The following is a 15,146-nucleotide window of genomic DNA, read 5'->3' as shown; positions in this document are numbered from 1 at the left end:
CAAAAGGTGGTAAAAGGAGACGATGGAGAAATAGTGCTTGCAAACACACGTACTATTAGGGGGTAAATTTGGGGTATTTTAGTAATTTCACACAATGGAGGGTAATTTAGTAAATTTACTTGTGTTGTGGTATTTATAAATTTACAGTGAGGGTATTCATGTAATTTGTTGAATCCAAAATGGGGGTAATAAAGTCATTTTCATACCCAAAGGGTAATTAGGTTATTTGAAAATCAATATTTAAATGCTTTAAATATAGAGTAAATTGCACTGGCACCCCAAAATAGAGGCCTTAAAGCACTGACACCCCACTTTATATTTACAAAGCACTGAGACCCCAAAATTGAATTTTCATTAGATATATTTATCCTATTTTTCACTAAAAATAGTTAAATCACTGTTTATTTTCAAAAATATCCCTATAATAAACAGTGTCTGAAAATGTTTTCAGTGAAAAATTGGACAAATATATCCAATGACAATCCAATTTTGGGGTCTCAGTGCTTTTTAAACATAAAGTAGGGTGTCAGTGCTTTAAGGCCTCCATTTTGGGGTGCTTGCTCTTAAATATAACTAAAAACATTTTGGTCATTTCACTCCTACACTTAACTGAAAATGTAACTATGGATAACTTTTAATTTTGTGTGTTCTGCGTAATTTAAGAGGTAATAGTGGGTGGTCAAGAGTTTTACCCCTTTTATAGCAAATGTCGTGTAATTTACTCTAAAATTAATTTTGAGATGCAACGCCACAAGTAAAAAGGATTGACGCAAACTTCACTTCATATGTTTTACTTACGAGTTTTTAGATGTTCGAAACTACTTCCAAAAGCAAATATAACTATAAATTTTTATTTTTATTTTTGAAAAATAATAAAAGTTGGTTATTTTCTTTTTTTCATAAGCATACATACATACATAATATATATATATATATATATATATATATATATATATATATATATATATATATATATATATATATATATATATATATATATATATATATAATATATATATATATATATATATATATATATATATATATATAATATATATATATATATATATATATATAGATAGATATTACAGGAAAAGGAAAAATAGATATTAATAGCTTTCAAGACAAATACATCTGATGTCCCTTCTCTGCATAATTAATTAAAAGTTGCTTCTAAAGCAAAATTAGTAAAGATTCTAAGGAGAGTAGGGGATTCAAAGTTACAAAAAGTGATGGAGGCTCCATCACTAATTTTGTCTTGAGATCCGCTAGTGTTTGAATTAGATGCAGTAGCCAGTATGGTGTTGTTAATTGAGTTGTAGCTTTCGGTTCTACGCACCAAACTGCAATGTTTGAATTAGATGCAGCAGCCAGTATGGTGGTGTTAATTGAGTTGTAGCTTTCGGTTTTATGCACCAAACTGCCCAGGGATGTTTGTTTTTTATTGTGCATTGCTCTACTCCTTGCAAGATTGCCATTAGCATTGCTTCCATAATCTTGCCATAATCCAATGTTACCTGTAAGAAGAAAGTCAACCTTTCCATCTTTCAGCTTCTCAGTGAGTTATCAAATGGCCCCAACATCTTTCTTAGACCTCCCACCTCAACAATGGTCTAATCCCCATATTCAATTATCTTTCATGCCCAATCCATCGGGATCCCCCAGCTACAGGGGTGCTTACCAATGCTTCACATCCACCATCACATCCTTCATTTTGGGCAGATGGATGGCATTTCTTCACTTGTGGAGTTGCCTGATCGTAGACCACCCTCCATTTACTGGGCATGTTGGAACAATCCTGCTTTGAATGCTCAACCTTGGGAGAATCAGTTTCGCTAGTCCAGTGACTTGACATAAGTCCCCTTCACTATCCTATCCGTGTGAACTTCGTGATATCCTTTCTGACCTTGGGGGCAACCTTCTTGACATTGCTGTTAGACAGAAAAGATAACAAAAACTATTTTACTGCTTTCATCAAGAAAAAGCAAGCAAAATCAATGTCAAGAATCTCCTAAAAAAATCTCTGAAACATTGGTTAACTGAGATGGAAGATCATTATCACTACCATGCATGACAATATCTAACGAATAGAAAGAGACTAGATATAAAATGTCATAAATGAGAACAGCTAATATGATGGTTGGTGAATTGTAGACGAGAGTGGGTGCACTATACATGAAAAAACCACTATAGCTTGGTTTCCTACAAGTTTTAGGGTAGGGTTGGTTAGTGACAATGGGCAAATTTTTTCAATGTCGATACCAAGAGTAGCACTAAACCTAAAAAAACATCAAGACACCTTTGAGATTGATGCACATAAACACAAGGAAGATAAAGATCATGGAATGCTCACCATGAATCTGGAATCATCATTAACAAAAAACCATGAACAATGAAAAAAAGAGGCTTATAAAATGGTGGTATGCATACCATGAATCTGGAATTGTAAGTAACCTTTCATGACTATGCTGTGACCCCCTTTTGAGCGAAGATCTCCTGGTAAATCATCAATCCGGTCTGTGGACATCCTCCGTAACATTAGCTAACTGTGATAAAAATATCCAAATCACTTCAGTGCATTACAATATATAACAATTAAATCGAGCAATGACTAAACTTGTATTTATAATGCAAGTAAGGTGATGATTCAGAGATCGAGATTTCACCAAAGTAATAGAATTTTTGGCTCTAAAACAAATTTGGCTATGAATTCCATGTAAAACAACAACGACAAGGTAACTCAACTCATTCTAAAGAAAAAGATTTGAATCTTGTGTCGTATACAATTGTTACCAGTTGCCTGCACTCCCATACTTCCAAGGAGGATGCCATGAGAAAAACAGTTAGATTCAATTCAGTTGGTACACTAATTTGTGAGCCTAAGTTCTTCAGGCCTGCGCTTGGGATTTTCAACCCACAAGCTAGCTCAGGCTAAGATCTCCAGGCCTGCGGTCGTGGCTGGCCAGTCAGTCAAGCCTGACTGCCTGAGGCCTCTCTGTCTGAGCAGTGCTAGGTTGCCCAGATTAACAAATTTGAGAAGTGCATTAACAAATTTGAAGTTACAACTTTTCCTGCCCAGATTTGATTTCAACAAAAAAAAAATTCCAATAGATACATAATAAACACATAGAAATTAGAGGATATTGTCCCAGAAAGAAATGCTTTTATGTGAGGAGCGATGCATATAGAGCGACTACTTAGAGTCCTTAAACTAGTTGCCAACCCAGATGAGCCCCTAGGCTCTGCTACCTAGCAGCACTTCGAATCAGTATTGTTTTTTCGTACTCAATTTTTTCCAGTATTAGTAATTTCAGTGACTGTTTCAGTAATTCTACCCAGATTTAAGTCAATGACAGCAAGGTCATTTTAAGTTTTATTTCAGCCTTCTGTAAAGTTGGGCTTGCTTAGTCAATTAGTAGTAGGTTAGCTGCTGTCCTAGTTTAAGTCAGTAACATCAATAGGACTTCAAGTGTAATGTCATAAATAGACCCCCAACATGATGGGAGGCCCTGCAGTCTGATTAACGATATTTCTCAGAGTTTTTTACAAAGTGTTTTCACTAACCAATGGTTTCATACTGCATTAAAAGTGTCAAAAAAAGGGAGGAAGATAAGATCCTTTGATTAGGAGTAGAAATTTAGAAAGGAATTAGAGTCCAATTGCAAATTGCAAGGAAGAGAGAGAAGAAGTCACAGAAGAGAATGCACATGCATAGCCACATAAGCTACTCAAATCACAATACTCAATTCATTGTTTCTATTGTCTCCAGCAATGGGAAATTATATCATATACAAGGAAAGATAAAAGACCACCAAAATAGGACCTACATTTTAAAAAAGAAACTAATTCAAATAAGGAAATTAAAAAGAATTGTGAACCAAGGATCCCATACAGTTGACTTCTGGAATAACCAGAAGGACTATAATTCCCCAATTAACTAACATTCCTACAATCCTGAGATTCCAAAAACTAAATTTTGATCTAGACCCATTTCATCATCACCTGGATACACAACTGGGTTTGAGTTGGCACAAGATATTGTAACTAAATAACTACACATGAAACCCAAACAAGCTTACAAGGATGAACTGAGCTTAAGCATGGTTTTCACTTGAGCTATGTTTTGCTCCCTTCTTCCTCCAGGAACAAATAGCAGCAATCTTCCTTAGTATGAGGAGTCAATTCTATCAGGTAATGCAACAGATTAGGATCAATATACCTTGTAGTCTCCAAGGTAGAAGAGAAACATGGTAGAGATATCTCAAAAAGGAAAAAAACAAATGCCAAAAGTTATTCAATATCTTAATCTTTGTTCCATATGTCTATCGAAGCCAAGAAGCAAACTCAACTTTAACTGCTTGGCTAATAGTTACTGTAACATTCTTCCATTAAGAAACTAATGTAGCTTGGCTTCCCAAAAGCTTTTGAATTAAATGTCTATGAAAAGGAACCCCTCAATCTCCCTACTTTCAATGACAAAGAAATTAACGACTATCTCAAGTAAATTTAATAACATGAACCTGAAGACATACAAAATCTTACAGTAGATTCTCCAGCTCTGATTCTGACTAAAGGACAGTCATTGTTCATGACAACCACCTTCAACAACAGGGTCTTAAACTTCACTCATAGTTCAGATGAACCTTCCTAGCTTAACTTCCCAATTGGGTGCTCTGACTGCAACAGAAAATAAAAAGCCCATAAAAATTTGTGAGGGAAAAAGTCATGTTCTAATGTTATCCAAGTTGGGTTTCTACAGATTTTTTTTGTTACCTACATGATGGCATCTCAGGAGGCCATACTAATAATATCTGGACATGAGACAACACCAGGATGAACTTCTCTACACTCTTCCTTGGCCTCATCAATGATTTCATATGACCCCAGCAAGTTGATAGTGGATACAGTTTTTTGTCAAGCATGTTGGGAGTATCACTCTGCAACAATGACGCAGGTCAGAAAAAATTTACAATAGTAATGGCATAATAACACAGAAATTGACTGAAAAAAAGGAAAAATAAATCTCACACAGAGGTCGGCATACATCAATAAAGCAGTCAGGAAACTGGAAGTACATGACTGGTACAGTATTTATTTGATCATTTTTTTTACTTTCTTCATCACTGCTCTCACCAGATTTTTCTTCTCATCTACTTTCCAAGCAAAAACCCCGCCTCTGCTCTGTTGCAGTAGCCAAGATCATCAACACACAGACGTAGAAGACATCGCGTTGAGATTTAACAATGGTCAAGGTCTCACTTTTCAAGTTGCTTCACCCCCAACACTGAACACAAAGTGACTGGAGCAAGCGCAAGAGCAGAAGAGGCTGACAGAAGAGAGAACAGGAAGTGGTGCTGGCCAGAACCAGAGAGGGACGAGAGGATGTGCAGCTGAGAGAGAATGGATTAAGAAGGAAATAAAGGAACAAGAAAACATGGTTAAAGGTTGGAAATTGGGTGTTAAATTTCACCACAGAATAGCCAGTGAAGTCTATATGCTTATCCATTTAACCATAGCCATGCTTGATGCAATACCCAGGAGCATTTCTAGGTTCATTTATCATCGTTTTTCGCTCCTTCCAGTTTCTGCGGCTAAGCAAGTAGCTTTTTAAGGTAATGCAGTAACACCCCCTTGAGCGAAAATATCCTGGTAAATCATTGATCCGATTTGTTGATGCATCCTCCATATGATTGATTATCTGAGATAAAGAATACCATAATCAGTTCCATGCAAGACACTATTAACAACTAAATTGCACAAAGACTTAGGATGATAGGCTAATGGAAACAACAAACATCTTGTAATTATAACACAAGAGAGGTGGTCATATAGAGAAAACCATAATGCACCAAGCAATAGAATTGTTTGTTTCTAGAATTTATATTTTCCATCATATGCAATTGTTGCTAGTTGGCGAACAATCATACCCTTCCAAGGAGGATACAAAAGAGGATAGTTTAGATTTAACTCAGTTGGCACTCTAACTTGCCTTGAATGAAAATCAAAGCACAATTTCAATTGAGTAATTAAATACTTTAGCATCACCCTAGTTGTAATCTCCCGGATAAAAGAGAAACAATTAGGCACACAAATACCTAAAGGCAAATACAAAGAAATGAAAGAAAATACCAGCAGAGACAAGTAATAAGAGAAAAAAATGGGAGACAAACTAATTGGTTTATGGACAAAGCAATGGAATCGTGGGCTCATATGGATATAGCAGATCTCTTACTTTCTAGGGCATCTAGTTATCTTCCAAATATTGGTTTGCATTAGACAAAGCCAACTATGATTAAGAATTACACATAACTACTTAGTTATGTACTTTGGTAAACTACTCATAGTTATCAAGGTGTCACCATATCAACTCTAGGAACTCAAGCTTCATTTTCGTGTCAACACCTTGCTTTTTGGGCCTCTCAATCACCAAGGTAGCCTTGCCACCCTGATATCCAAGAAAGTACCCATTACTAACCTTTCTTGATTAACTCCTTCAACTTCTCTACCGTACTAGACATTCAACCAATGACAAGAATAACCACTCCCAATAAAAAATGACAATATATCTATTCCAGCTCTATATCCCTCCCAATTTCAAAAAAGCATACTAAATTTTAACAATTAAGTCCAGGATAGGGACTGATTCTGGCAACTGGCTTATGTCTATTTGTTAGATTTTTTGACTGACAACTTCGATGAGTATTAAGAAGATCCTTCAATTTCTCCAAATGCACCAATCTGTTGTATTGCAATAACTTCCAACTAAGAATAAGAAACAGATCAGAGCAATATATTTCAACTGAGATCTATAAACCATAATCTTTTATGGCAATCATGCATATCCTAGCAATTGATTATTTTCTGAATGTAGTCTTGAACATCATTTGATTGGTCCAACAATAAATTAATTTATTGGGTAATTTTAATACTAGATCTATAAACCATAATCTTTTATGGCAATCATGCATATCCTAGCAATTTTATGGCATTATTTTCTGAATGTAGTCTTGAACTTCATTTGATTGGTCCAACAATAATTAATTTATTGGGTAATTATAATATTAATCCCCAAGAATAGATCAACTTAATAATATTTGACTTCATGGTCCAGATTTTCATGGTTGAAAAAGCTTTGCTGCTTTATTGAGCAATGTATAGAATATTTGATCATGGGAGAGAACGGGGAAATCCAATATAACCCAAGATGTCTGAAGAGTTGCACCCAGGCCAATTCTTTCTGCCTTTTTCATTAGTAGGATGCATTCTTGTTTTTATATCCATGGTCTATATTCCTCCGGACTCCCATCAACAGAGAAAATTTCTGTGAGGAAAACTGTTTTGTTAGGATTCTTCTTTTTGAACATTTTGAGTCCTATGACTTCCATTGTAGTTACCAGGTTTGATTTTCTTGTTTTTGATTTCATTGGATAATTCAGCTACTGACGAACAAAGGTCCTTGCTTCCATACCTGATTTTGAACAAGCAACAGGAAAGAGGAATTGATCGCACTTCTGATCTTCCATTCTTCACCCCTGTAAGGCGAAAGACGACCTTGTGGGACCCTTTCCCAAAACAAAGACAGTGCTGATGCAATTGCTGAAGCCAGACACAAAGAACGGGAGAGATAAGGGACCGAGGGAGAAGCAACAGTGCAGGTTCCCAAGCCTAAGCCACAAAGGGCGAATGAAGAGAAAGCGATGTAACCTTAGTTGAAGGGTCAGTCTACCAAGATTTAACAGAACCAACTCAAATGGGACCAAGATAGGGTTTCATGAATTTAGACATGTTGTGAATATTTTAGAGTAGGGGAATCAAGGTCTAGAGGTGTCTGAATGGGCTTTTACTTGGAGGGAATGTAGGCAACAATATAGGGATATGATGCCCCCCAGTTTCTAATAAAATTGGAATCCTAGTTGTGCTCTTAGCAACTTAACTAAATTTTAAAACAAACTCTAATTGGCCTTGGGTTTTATGGTTCAACTCTTAGAAGGACTCCCCATCAACTATAACAAGGACCAATTAAATATTATGCATTAGCCTTAATAAGGACCAATTAAATAACATGCATCAGCTCTAGGTAGGACTAGAAAATAAAATGTATCTACTCAAATAAGGATTAAACAGAAAACAAAAAACTAAGTAAAGGATTTTCATACTCTACTCATGTATCAAAATTTTAGGTCCATTAAGTTGGTCAATTACGATGGAAACCCATCCAAGAAAAAGCCAAATGCCTTTATAACCCAATAATAGGCCTATTCTTAGGAAAAAGAACCTAATATGGGGTTGGATTTCCATCCAAGAGAAGCAGTAGTGACGATGTTGAACCTACCTCAAAGAAGTAAAAGGCAAGCTGGTGAAACAAAATGTAAAATTGTACTTCCATTTATACTCATAACAAGTAAAGCTATAAAGGTCATTTAACAGTGACCCTTAACAAAAACTTAACAGTGTTAATGTTGGTGGGTTAAGGCCTTATATTTGAGTTGGAGCATGTAAAAAACCCTTTTTTTATATGATTGACAATGTCTCCTTGATGCAGCACCAATTGAGGCCCATTTCTTCCAAGATCTTTAAGAGAACCAACTCATATGGGACCAGGAAAGCATTTTTCTAAATTTTGGTTATGGAATACGGGAGGGTCTATGATATGCGCTGCAATGGGAAGATTTTGCTAGAAAGGATGGATATGGTTAGTGGTCTCTAAATTCCCCAGTCAGGTAAATTAATTGGAACGCAATAGTGTCAAGTATGATGGGTTGTTAATTTTGAAGAGATTTGGAATGTGGGATGGGGTAATTTCTTGATATAAGGGATGACAAATTATGGAAATGGGGCAAAATTTGGAGGGAATGTAGGTAAAAATATAAACATATCAACCCCCAAGTTTGGTTGGTTTTGGATGCTAAGTTGGACCATATAACATATCTTCTTTTGCAGTATGAAATTCAACAAAAGAAAATGTATGCATCTTGAAATTGGATTGTCAAAACGACATCAAGCTGGGATTTAAGGTTACTAGGGGAATGGAGTCTTGGTTGATAGATACCTAAATGGGCGCATGGTTTGAGATCTTGCAGATATCTCACTTTTTTAAGGCGATACGCAATAAAGGGCAAGATTCCCACATCTCGCGAGCTCGCTCGAGATCTCGCCTCATGGTAGGAGATCTCGTGAGATCTTGGCACGCCAAGATCTCACGAGATATCTTGCTATTTTGGGATAGCGAGATGAGAGGAGAGACGAGATTTGAGAAATGGAAGATCTCGTGAGATCTCGCCATCTCTGGTCCAACCACTTGGTTTAGGGGGTTTTAAAACCCCCTATCTCGCCTCTCTCTCACTGCAACCCTCAAAACTTGTCAGAAATTGGATTTTTTGCCAGAATTTGTTAGGGATTCAATTTCTAAACATCCTTAACACATCTACAACATCAGATTTTCATCATTCAAGCATATTTCAACTAGATCTTCAACAAAGGTAAGATTTTTCCCCAAATTTGAGTTTTTTTCAAATAAAATGTTCTACAATGGGTGTGTGAGTCTTGTAGAGTTGTAGTATTGTAATATTGTTACTCTTGTACTCTTGTGATTGTTAACTTATGGTACTCTTGTACTCTTGTGATTGTTAACTTATGAATTACGATTTATGACTTACTAAAAGTCTAAAACTTCTTATGGTTGTAAAATTTTGAAGACATTTAAGTTCTTTGATAGTTTGATGTGTAATGTATTTGATACTTGAAAGTTGAAAACTTGAATTACTTGATATCTCTAGATTACATATTGTCTAACCTTGCATTTCACAGCATTTCAATTTTAAACATAGGGTCAACTTAGAAGACATACTGGGGGTTATTTTCTCACAAATCTAAGGCCACCAATGTGTTCAAAAGGCCTTAAATAGGCTAAATACCAAGTTTCAGCCCAAACGGGGCCCTAAAACCCACCGAGTTTATGCCAGAAACTTCGTATATCTCAACTGAGATCTCGCCATCTCGGTCGAGATCTCGGTATTTTGAAGTGGCGAGATCTCCCACCATGTCTCACCTATCACGCCATTTCTCACCATATCTTGCCAGATTTCTCCCCAGATCTTGCCATATCTCGCTAAAATTCTTAATTTTTGCTAGATTTTTTATGGATTTCAGCTGGATTTTCACTTTCAACTACTCTTAGCACATCTACAACACCAAAAGAAGATCAATGATTTTATGCTTGTCTTATGAACTTATGAGTCATGACTTGTATAGAACTTCTAATGGTTATATAATTTTAGGGATAATTACTGTTGCCTCCCTATAGTTTGATTTTATTATTAATAAAACCCTGTTCTTTATGAAATTACTGTGGCCCCCCTTCCTTATAACGGTGTTAAGTAGCCATTAAGTTTGAATATGTAATGTCTAATTTGCCCTTCATTAAAATTAAGAAATCAAAAGACGATGCTACCCCATTTATAAAAACCAAATTAAATGTCAATTTTACCCTAAACTTCATTTATTTTGAATTAATGAAATGAGCAAAATCCAAATTCAATTTGGTTTCCCACCTTCACTAAACTTCATTTATTTTGAATTAAAGAAATGGGCAAAATCCAAATCCGATTTGGTTTCCCGCCTTCACCAAGCTTCATTTATTTTGAATTAAAGAAATGGGAAAAATCCAAATCCGAGGTTTCCCACCTTCACTAAACTTCATTCATTTTGAATTAAAGAAATGAGCAAAATCCAAATTCAATTTGGTTTCCCACCTTCACTAAACTTCATTTATTTTGAAAATATTTTAGGTGATATTCAGTTTCCAATTTGAGTTGAATTCGATTTTCCTTCCTCTTCGGTTTCTATTTGAGTTTTATTCAATCATTCTTTCCTTATTTGGTGTTTTTTTTTTAGAATAAAACTGATTATAGTTACTTTTTTCTCCACAGTTAATTAAGGGTACTACTGTAACTTGACAAAAGGGTAAATAAGTAAAGAGATAAGTATAAGGGTATTTTGGGGTTTTTAATAAAATATAAAGATGCCACATCATCAGTAAACTAACGGAACTTAACGGTAGGGGGCAATAGTAATTGTAGACAAAGTTAAAGGTTGGATTAGTAATTTTGAAAAGTACAAGGGATACAGTAGTAATAAAATCAAAGTACAGGGGGCCAATAGTAATTATCCCATAATTTTATTATTCTATTCTCGAGAGTCGACATTGTGATATTAATAAGGATGAAATTTTGATGACATTTAAGTTATTTGATATATTTAATACACTTACTTTTCATTTATAAGTCTTAAAGGTTCTATATTACATATGTTGTATAACCTTGCATTCCCCAATTCTGCAACATTTCAATTTTACAATTAGGGTCGACTTAGAACTCATACTTACAATTGTTTTTCACATATTTTGGCCATCAGTGTGTTCAAAAGGCCTAAATTAGGATAATTACCAATTTTGAGCTCACTTACTTTTTAGTTATAAGCCTTAAAGGTTCTATATTACATATATTGTATAACCTTGCATTCCCCAATTCTACAACATTTCGATTTTACACTTAGGGTCGACTTAGAACTCATACCTACGGTTGTTTTTCACATATTCAAAGCCATCAGCGTATTCAAAAGGCCTAAATTAGGCTAATTACCAAGTCTGAGCCCACTAAAACCCACTGAGATGGGCCATTGAGTTGGCCCAAAAAAAGACCATATCTCGACCACGATCTCACTAACACAGTGAGATCTCCGTTTTTGGAAGAGGCAAGTTCTCGCTCGAGAGCAAGATCTTGAATCATAGATGAGAGACAGGGGTATCAATTCTAGGCCAGCCCCAATAGAACCAGATCTACCGACCTGAACCAAACAAATTAGTAAACAGGCCAATCTCTGCACCATATTGATCAACGTCAAACCAGATAGATTAGAGTAAGTCAAATTCAATTTTAATGTTTAAATCATTGGTCAGCCAAACAGACTGACCCAATTAAAAGACCAACTAACCTACAGAAGTCTCTGCATACCATCTACTCGTGACCACCTTCTTTAGCTTCCCTATTTCTTTTCCAAGAACCTCTCTTGTCAGCTCTTGCAAGCCAAAATTGCGCAAATAAGGAAAGCTTAATTTTGTTGCAGCCAAGGAATGATGGTCGATAGCGTTTACCACATTCAGTTTGTGTCCACTAAAAGCTTCTCTACATCCCCCTCAATTCCAACTCCAACGAATGTGAAACTCAAATTGCTTAGAAAATTGACAAGTGATGTTCATTGGCTTCTTCGTCACTATTTGCTCTGTTCGAATGAAAGTGGGTGACAGAGAACTCCAATTAGTGATTGGAGTGGGAACTAAATGAACTTGAGATTCCCAATCTAGGCTCTAATTGCCATTGATTCCCCCATCTGAAACTTTTTTGCTACACTCTACATGATAACCACAAGAATCCAAGGATCTTTCTCCATTTTAAGCATTGAATTTCATCCATTGACCTGTAGCAATTCCATGGTTTAAACCTCCTTTAGTGTGTAAACTACAAAGCAAGAACTAGGGTTTTGATTGCAGGCAAATATACATGGAAACAACAGACAAAACTCAGGCAACAATAGAGAGAATGTTGATCACCTTTTTATTAGGCTAAAATGATCTAGAGTTGGTCAACCACTGCATTAAGTTTCGGCCAGTTCTTCCAAGATCTTAAGCTAAATTGACTGACATTTGGGAACCGGAGGATTCCTAGTAGGAATAAGACTGAAGGATTATATAGTTTTTGTTTTCAAACTTAGATCTAAGATCAGTAAGAGAATAGAGCATAGATTGCTAGAAACTTGGATAGGAGATCCTCGTGAATCTTTTTCAATGGAGATGGAGTTTGTAGGCTATCAATTCAGCCATAACAAAAATCTAGGCTTGACTTCACCATAAACCTTAATTGCTCTTAAATCTTGGACTTCCAAATTAAATAAACACAGTTGCAACAACAATACACCATAGAATACTTGAATTGAGAAATATTAATCATATCAAAGTTGGGTGCCTTCCCCTCAAGTGGAGGAACTTATTAATACTAATATGTGGAAATCCTAATGAAGGGCGGGCCTGGCGCAATGGTGGAATCTCTCCATTGTGCGGTGGAGGTCGCGGGTTCGAATCAGCCTCTCTGCAAAAAAATAGCAGGGGTAAGGTTGCCTAGAAAGTCCCTTCCCCAGACCCCACAATGTGGGAGCTTCGGCACTGGGTACGCCCTTTATGTGGGAATCCTAATCTGATTTTGACTCCAAGCTGGATTCTAACTCACAATTAGAAACTAACTCAAAGTACAAACTGTAATAAGAACATAAGAGTAATAAAAACATAAGAAAAGATTATTATGCCCTTATAACTTAATTTAGGAAAAAATTACATTTATTAAAACAATTAATTAACTATTTTTTTACTTAGCCTTGGCCTACTTTTGAGCCCGTAGAGTAGGCCCATGACAAGACAAACGTATTGAACAAGGCTTAACACCCTATCAACCCTAGGTTGATTTCAAAGGTATCACTCCTCTGTATTGCTCCTCTTTTCAAGGTATATCATATAGATATTCTCCACTTTATCCAAGGCACCAATCTATTATATTGTAAGAACTTCCAACCATGAACAGAAAACAGATTGGAGCAGTTATTCTAAACTGAGATCTATAAATAGGAATCATTTATGGCAATCATGCATCCATTTGCAGTTTGAATATTTTCTAAGCACAAGCACAACATTTCATTGGTCCAATATAAATTATTATGGTAGATAATCAATGCTAGTCCCAAAATAGAACTACTTAACAATTCTACATCATGCCTCAAATTTTGACAAGTAAATCTACTTTATTTTTTCTTGATCAAAGCAACGGATATCTCAATAAGGCTGAGAATGGGTATTCCCATATGAACCAGCAGCACCCCAAAGTCTTTGTTTGTATATCCTTATTCTATAATTAATGTGTTTGTATATCCTTATTCTATAATTAATGCAACATCAATTGAATGATGACAAATTCTTCCAAGATCTGAACTTAAAACTGATTTGCATTTGAGAATCGAAGGATTCCTAGTAGGAATAAGGCTGAAGGGTTAAACGGTAAGCTAAAAAAATTGGTTCTTCAAATTGCGACCAAACTCAAATGGTTTTGTCAGGAGTTAGAGGGATGATTTGGTCCAAAGGGAATGAAGATCCAATGATTGGATCGGGATGGGCAGATTCTACAGGAAAAACACCTCATGTATATGTCTTCTAAAGGCAGTTGCAAGTTTTCAAAAAGCAGGCTTGAACCTACAACTTGCACAAATTTATAAAGATCTTTTCTACACAAGTCGCACTATATGATACCATATAGACATGAAATGGGAATAATGGTAGGGATACATTTTACCTCAACTTTTTACACCCACCTGGTAGTCTTCAATACATGTGTGCAATGTACATACGAACTTTCAAGTTCAAATGTCAAACCTTATTATCTCAAATGTTAGATCACACAATAAACAAATACATGAAAAAAAAATTTTAAATAAAGTCATATAGGTTGGACAATGCACAAATATTTTAATCAGAAAAAAAATTATCAAATATAACCTAAAATCCATCAAACTAATAGACTTATGATAACCGAACAGTTCTTCAAACAAAATCTATATAATCTATCTGAGTCAAGGTACCCAAACAGTTTTTAAGGTCACCAAACAATTTTAGTTCACAAGATCAACGTAAACGTACCCAAAAAGTTTTAACTTTTATGAACTCGAATTCTATAAATGCTCCATCCATGGAGTTATATACTCGATCAATGCATTGCAATAGTGGATTACACAACCGGACAAGCACTCGAAAAAAGGTCACTCGAAATTAAACAAGATAAGTAAATAAATTATCTCCCAATCAAGATTTCAATTTTCTTAACCAGGAGAGCTGACAAAATAAATCCATACCTTCATGTTGAAGCTTAAGAATAGAGAAAGAGCAGAATGGAAGCACCAAAGCCTCATTGAACGGATCCAAAAGAGAATTTTCCTTGTAAAATGTAAGACAACAGTAACGACCTTCCTAACCTAAAGCATCCTTTGTTCGGCTAGGGTTTACCACCTCAAAATAACCATTTATATGTAACCGTGAATGACAGTTTAGGTTA

At 35.6% G+C, this 15,146-nt stretch overlaps 1 long non-coding RNA gene across 5 annotated transcripts; it reads right to left on the bottom strand.

The window, feature by feature from the left end:
* Nucleotides 1-1,118: 1,118 nt before the first annotated feature.
* On the bottom strand, nucleotides 1,119-15,071 carry LOC149015721 (uncharacterized). 5 transcript variants are annotated; one of them, XR_016173437.1, is made up of 6 exons: nucleotides 14,947-15,071; nucleotides 5,045-5,698; nucleotides 4,774-4,937; nucleotides 4,533-4,677; nucleotides 2,431-2,546; nucleotides 1,119-1,931 (listed from the first exon to the last, which is right to left on the bottom strand). It is a non-coding gene; the product is annotated as an uncharacterized LOC149015721 (long non-coding RNA). The 5 variants fall into 5 exon arrangements; XR_016173435.1 differs by having other exon boundaries at nucleotides 4,543-4,677; XR_016173434.1 differs by having other exon boundaries at nucleotides 2,431-4,677.
* Between the last annotated feature and the right edge of the window lie 75 nt (nucleotides 15,072-15,146).

The sequence above is a fragment of the Hakea prostrata genome, chromosome 5 (genome assembly GCF_041222555.1).
Source record: "Hakea prostrata isolate BN-2017 chromosome 5, UWA_Hpros_2, whole genome shotgun sequence".
Taxonomy (NCBI): Eukaryota; Viridiplantae; Streptophyta; class Magnoliopsida; order Proteales; family Proteaceae; genus Hakea; species Hakea prostrata.
The sequence above is the reverse complement of the archived record's forward strand: the minus strand, read 5'-3'. Positions and strand labels throughout refer to the sequence as shown.